Source organism: Amblyomma maculatum, chromosome 10, assembly GCF_055883805.1.
Source record: "Amblyomma maculatum isolate TAMU_Amacu chromosome 10, ASM5588380v1, whole genome shotgun sequence".
NCBI lineage: Eukaryota > Metazoa > Arthropoda > Arachnida > Ixodida > Ixodidae > Amblyomma > Amblyomma maculatum.
In genome coordinates this window covers 53,267,286-53,274,081 of record NC_139353.1, presented here as the reverse complement: position 1 = coordinate 53,274,081, position 6,796 = coordinate 53,267,286, and the positions used below count along the sequence as shown (strand labels likewise).

At 42.9% G+C, this 6,796-nt stretch overlaps 1 long non-coding RNA gene across 1 annotated transcript; it reads left to right on the top strand.

Annotated features, from left to right (window-relative positions):
- The first annotated feature begins 768 nt into the window (after positions 1-768).
- Positions 769-6,440, top strand: LOC146176431 (uncharacterized). The gene is made up of 3 exons (XR_014701185.1): positions 769-1,054; positions 2,713-2,798; positions 6,196-6,440. It is a non-coding gene; the product is annotated as an uncharacterized LOC146176431 (long non-coding RNA).
- Positions 6,441-6,796: the final 356 nt, after the last annotated feature.

Genomic DNA, 6,796 nt, shown 5'->3' with positions numbered 1-6,796 from the left:
CGATAAGGTCACGAAAATTAAAGGTGGTTTCTGCGATCCGTGCATGCTCCGTTCATGTGCTCGACGATTTAAGTAAAACATCTTACAGTGATATGAGGCGTCGGTAACTTTAATGTATATTCTATTATTTGTAATATAATATAAATTTGGTCGCGCTGAATCAGTAAACAGTATTTACCGCAGCAGTATGATAGTGGAAAAGAAGTGACAGAAAACTGCATGGATGCAGAATGAAAATAACAGAAAAAGTGCTAACTAGAAAGATCACTAATCCACCGCAGGAGGCGGGAAACAAATCCAAACGGTTAGAGCCGTTTTGTACAGATATGTATGGAAGCCAGAATCTTTAACATGTGAATGAAACACCTCCCGAGCACTCCTCACAAACTATCTCAGTCGCTAGATTATGCTGCGATACACATTTGAACGCAATAATACACGTCTACGCGCAGTGCAGGTCCCACAATCCCATTCGAAAGTTGGCGCGTTCTTTCCTTCGACTTTTGCCAGTCCTCCTTCTCCTCTGTGCAACGCTGCTACGTGCATGCGTTTTCGAATGACTATTGGTCTGCTTCTTTGCGACGTCACACAGCCATTAAACTATCGCTTATGCCAGAAAAATCGAAATACGCTTAACTTTTAACTATCAGGAAAGAAAATTAGGATGTTTTGTAGACAGAAACATTTTTTCAAAGCTTTTTTTTCCTGCACTTCCGGTCTCGCGCGCGCACGCGCGCATCTTTTTGCCCTTCACGCAGGCACCACGGCAATCGCGGCGCGGTCGCGAGCGGCGATCTCGTTTCAGTTCCGTGCAGTGTACTTGCGGGGCACTTTCCGCTTGTGAATGTTCTCGTTTCTTGTGTCGCCCATGCGAAATGAACTTCGAAGTCGGCTTACAGGTTTACAACATTAAGTCGGTGCTTTAAATGTCGGGCTCCAATCCACTGCGCCTTACGTAGTGCAGCAAAATTTCGGAGGCAACCGCTGCTCCGTTCCTGTGTCCACCAAACCAAAATACGCACCTCGGATCAAGTCAAGGCGACAGCATACGCTGGTAAGTAATGTGTTTACTAGCTTGAACATAGCGCATAGATAAGCGACGGTTTCACAGGTGCAATGAGTTAGTCATTGTTGTGATGCATCATTACTGTGGCGGCTATTAAAATCCTACCGTCTTAACCGTTGACTTGATTGCGTGAAACTACTCACGGAGGTTGCATTTTTTCTCGTAGTAAGTTTGTAGATTATAAACTTTTGCCTTATAGTAAATTAGCTAAGGCAACTGTACCTACCTGGCTTGGCCGTGCGCGATGGGCGAACCCGTGGTATCATGTGCCGGCGTTGGCAGCTTTCGGCCCCCGATACTGGCGCAGATTGCGGGTTCGCATTGTACGCAGCAGCAGCGAATTAAGCACCCTTACCTAACTTACTGCGAGTAAATAAAAGTTACCGCAATATCAAAGCTCCGTGTGCAGTTTCACCACAAACTACTGAGCGGTTAGGCCGGTGAGATACAAGACGCCGCGGTAAACACGTATTAGCATTCGCATGCTGTATCTGCCCCTTACCATGACGTGCAGTGATGAGGAGGCACCGAAGAAACAAAGAAAACAACTTTATTTCTAGAGAAGGCCTACAGAATTTCTCTAGATAAGTCCTAGAGCATATTCCATTATGTTCTGAGGGTAAACAATTGACGTTATTAAAAAAAAAAAAAAAAAAAAAAAAAAAAAAACCTCTCCGCAGCGAAGCGTTGTGCTTTCTTAGTCGCTCAGCAGTATAAATTATCGCTAAGAACACATTATTATATCGCCCACATAATAATAATAAGCGCAATTACACTGTTGTCTTGTAAACTGTGGACCTTAACGGATGCGAAACAGCGAGCCTGTGAAAAGAGAGATGTGACATGGTCACTTGTGAAGTCGGCTCACTTTAATTACTTCCATTTACTTCCAGCTTGACCTCAAGAAGCTGAACAACTCTGATCGGCATAATTATTCGCTCTCTAGCTTTACACACACCCTGAACCCACAGTTGCTCTGTCTTTCCTACTTTTTGTTTCAAGTGGCAGCTTTGATGCAATACTTGAAGGGCCTGCGAGCGGTCGCACACCATGTGGAGTTGCCGCGATAAGCAAACAGCAACATGCTTTGTGTGCACGTTTGCTTGGCCGCAGCCAGAAGCGAAACACATAGACATGGGTACAAGACTGCACTCACTGCGACAAAAAAAGTCATATGAAACTGCGCTCCAGTTATTGTTAGTTGCAGCAAACATATTGAAACAATTGTTTTGGCTCCAGCGGCCAATGCTGTGCCTCGCTGATGCCAGTCTGTTGAGCATTTGGGTTAAGTATACTGACAGTTGTGCTGTGCAATTGAATAGTCATGATGAAGCACAAATCTGTGCCTGTGTGCAGCAATTACTTCTTTTGACGGTCTTTCATAGGCATCAGTCATAAGGTGGCGCTCTGAAGCTTGCTTGCAGCTGTGTCTCTGTGTGAAGAGCCCCGAGACCGTTTCACCGCATCCTGGAGGAGCCTCTGGACGTACGCTGCGCGAAATAGCCATCGTGATTACAACAGTTAACTTAGCTTTTTGTGTAATAACATAAGTAAAACAAAGTTTTAACTTACAAAAAGTATGCTCCATTTTCACTGAAGCGGCACTGAAATGTCCTTTTCTTGATTTTGCCATTTTCACTTTCCAGCCGTCCTCTCCTTTCTTTTTCTGTGCCTGGAGCTTAAAAGAATTTTCATTGAAGTGAATAACAGCCAGATGTGACCTAAAAAGAAGGTAAATATGAATGAATTTCTCATACTTTGGAAAAAAATGTGTTTCTTGTTGTCTACTAGCAAAATTATACCAAGTAGAGGCTACTATAAGAAACCATTATGCATTATATTCAAATCACTGCAGCAGAGATTGCTTCTATTTTAGCTTCTATATTCAGCGCCTTTATATCAAATTAAAAATGTGATGCAATGATCTTCAAGCAGAAAAATTAATGTATGACATGGGCTATATACAACTTCATATCGTGGATCACCCGTGTTCTCCCTGCTGTGGTATTCTAGCGATCATCATTAGTCCAAGTGATCAAGTGAACCTTGAGCATTCTTTCAGTTTCAATACATTAGCTTCGGGACGTTCGAGATGGTTCTAGAGGGGTCGGAAACTTGCGCTGATAACTTCCAGTTCTTTAAAAACTACCTTTGTCTTGGGACTGCACTAAGATGAGGAGCACAAAAGAGATTGGTTGGTTGGTTCATAGGAAGGGAAAGGCGCAGTATCTGTCACACTTGCTCTGTGGACACCTGAACCGCGCCGTAAGGGAAGGGATGAAGGTGGGAGTGAAAGTGGATAGAGAGAAAGGGGGGCCGTAGTGGAGGGCTCCGGAGTAATTTCGACCACCTGGGGATCTTTAACGTGCGCTGACATCGCACAGCACACGGACGCCACTTCGTTTCGCCTCCATCGAAACGCAGCCGCCGAGGCCGCACAAAAGAGAGACAAGGTGTTTTTCCAGCCAGCCCTCCATGCTCGCCCTCAACTTTGTGTCATTGCAGTGTCTCAGCTCATGTCATTTTTGTCTGTATGTATTCCTGGTGCACTGTTCTTTATCTCATTGCATCTGCCTATTCTAATATAACAGCAATGACTTTCAATGAGGACCCTTGGTGGCCTGTGCAGTATGTCTATAGCCTCCTGTCTCACTTTTTCCATGGAAGGGGATTACAGAATGGCTAGTGCTACCATTCTACCAAATATGTTTTTACCATATTATATGAAGCATCCTTGAATGTCAGAAGTGTGCACTGCAGTCTCCTCCAAATGTATGATAACTACCTTTGACATGGAAGTGTTCCAACTTTCGAAAAGAAAGACACAAGATAAGTTCAGCTAATTTTACAGCAGTGTATTTACTATCAGGACGGAAGGATTGTGGCAGCTGGCTCATAAGGTGCATTGAGTGCCTACTTTATGCAGAAGTTGGGATTGAGTTACGTGGAGGGCACTTTTTTTGGCAGATGTCAGGGTCGACTCCTGTGAATCGCAATTGTAGGGTCTCATTTTACCTAGCCTGATAACATGAGAGCTCCAGATCAAGCACTGCACTAAGGAGACTGAAGTCAAGCCCAACTTCCATAAAAAGAAGGCGCCAAATGCGTCCAGTAACACAGCAGCTTCCCCCTCCTCACATTAAAAATAAAAACAAAAAAAAAAACCTTTGAACTTTTTTTCTCTAAACCTCAGCACTAGACCATGAGAATGACTGTTTTGAGGTGCTTGAAATTGGTCACAAAGCAATTTTTCAGCCCTCCAGGGCTATTCCATAGCACGAACTAAAAGCAATCTGCTTAGTTGCAAGTTCCAATGGGCTGCTTAGCAAGTTGAAGAATCAAAAGGAGCAAAAGGAAATGGAGCAAATGATATGAACTTCTGGTCTTCTTTTTCGCACTGTGTTCAATTTCCTATGGTCTCTGTTCCTTTTATAATGACAATATTATGTACATACATTAAAAGCTTCATGCAAGGACTTATTGTTTGCACATGCCATGCAGAAAAGTTGGACTACATAGTCACATTAGAGGGAAAAATAATGTCTTAGTCTTCTCTTTCATTCAACAAACCTTACTTGCATCCCACCATCCGAGTATGCAATTGATTTGGGAGCAAACTTGATGACAAAGTTGTGAAAAGATTCAAGGGAAGATGTTTGGGCTTTGGGAGACAGTTGTCGAGTGTCAATCAAAAACTGGGAGTTCTTCAGAATGGAGTTCAGCTTCTTGAAAGCACATGAATCTGTTAAAAATATATACATAAAAAATATATATATAAATATTTGGCTGATGAGTTGCAGTGTTGGTGTGTGTTCTAGTCAATCGTAGATGCTGAACCTGCTTACAGCTGCTTCATTGCAGCTGAAAACAGTTTTAGCATCATATTCTTAAAAACACCCCAGGTCTTGTACTACTATATTACGGTGAAAAGAAATCTAAGAGATGTTGTCGAGCAAACATGCTACACTTTGTCTTCTTTAAAATTGTCAGTATAGGACAGTATGGAAAATCCCATTGTATTTGTGTTCCATACTAGCATGTATAACCAAGCTGCCTCAGTATTAAAATATCTTGCAGTCTCAGCACTCACATTTACACTATTCTGTTTCTTCACTTTATTAGGGGTTTCTTTCTCAGCTATGTCATATGTGAACTTCCTGTTATGTGCGAATGTATACAAAGTTTTTTCTGTGAAGTTCTATTTGCATTACCTATCTCTTAAATTTATCATTGGTTGACAAATGCCACAAGTGTGAGCCGTGCACCTTCCAAACAACATCAAAGTGAAAACTTTACAAAAATAAAACTATGCAAAACAGATTACCTCTGCTCATCCATTGCCTGTTTGCAAGGAGCTAATGCAGGCATTTGATGTATGGTCTATCATGGCCGTCACGCTTATCGCATATGTGGTTCAACAGGCTGCTACATGCTGATGATCAGGTCACCATTACCCTGGCCCAGGGCAGCAACATAGACTTGTGATTGTCTGGATCCATGGTTCTATTGCTTCACAGCCCTTTGACCTGCTCACAGCTTCCAACTTTTTAAATGCAGTATAGAATATTGTTATTACCATGTATTCGCCCTAATTATTAAAGCAAGCAACTGCATGCATCTTTAGTAATGCACCAAGCATCAAAGTAGTGCTGTATGGGCGATTTGCTGCTCTTGCAATATGTCCAGATAGCTGGGTGGTGGTCTGTAGATGAAATTAAAAACTCATTACATAATAATATATGTCAGCAAATGTACCTCTTCACCAATGGTTTGCAACGATAAAACATTTTGTAATTCAATTGTTTGTATTATATAATGATTAATTTGATTCTTTTTATGTATAGACATGCAAGCAGCACTTGCCAAGGGCACTCTTGGGGAGGCTGAAAATAATTTCTCCTAATAATATGCAGAAATTGTCGCCTTTTGTTAAAGACTGCACTGAGACTCGTTAAGTTGAGGCCAGGCCCCCTGCTCGCACTATTGGGCACTGCGGCTGACTTCACACAGTTAATATGAATTGCAGCTTGCCAATTTTCATATCGCAGCATTGCCTTACCTCTCCTATTCTTACCTTTTCCCATTGTAGAATATGGTCAGTCTGAATGATAACAACGTTGTACGTGCAGTACTTGGCGCTGTAGCCGGGGGAGTCGCAACGCCCATCTCCTGCGAGGTCCACTTCCATTCCATCCAGCTGGCTGATGATCTGCACCCGCTGTTCCTGGAAAAGCTGGGACAAAAATAAATGTGCATTTGTGAGCCACTTGTAACATTGTGCCGAATGTGTCACTCGATCGTTGCACTACTGCATGCGCGCGCTGTTTTTTCTTTTTTTATTACGCAAGCTTGCCATAAGGCATATTATAAGAACCCGTGCAAATTATTTTCCGTTAGGAACCGGAGAAGGCTCTTGCTCTTATTGCTGTCCGTGAGCCATTTGGAGAAGTCCACTTCCCTTGTTGCGGTTAATCCACCCCCCCCCCCCCCCCCTTTCCGCAGGAAAAATCTAGTTGTGTATATAACTCCTGTCTATGCTCCTGTCAAAACCAACTCTTACACTTCCGATCGGCAGCTGATCGCTTAGGGATAAAGAGGCACAACTTTGAGCGACTAAGCCAGTTCAAGCGAGTGATAACGTTTTATTCGCGACCCCCCTCCCCCCCTCCCCTCCTGCTGATGGGTAAAGCCTCTTGGCACTTTTTTTTTCTGTTTCCATCTCTTCATTCC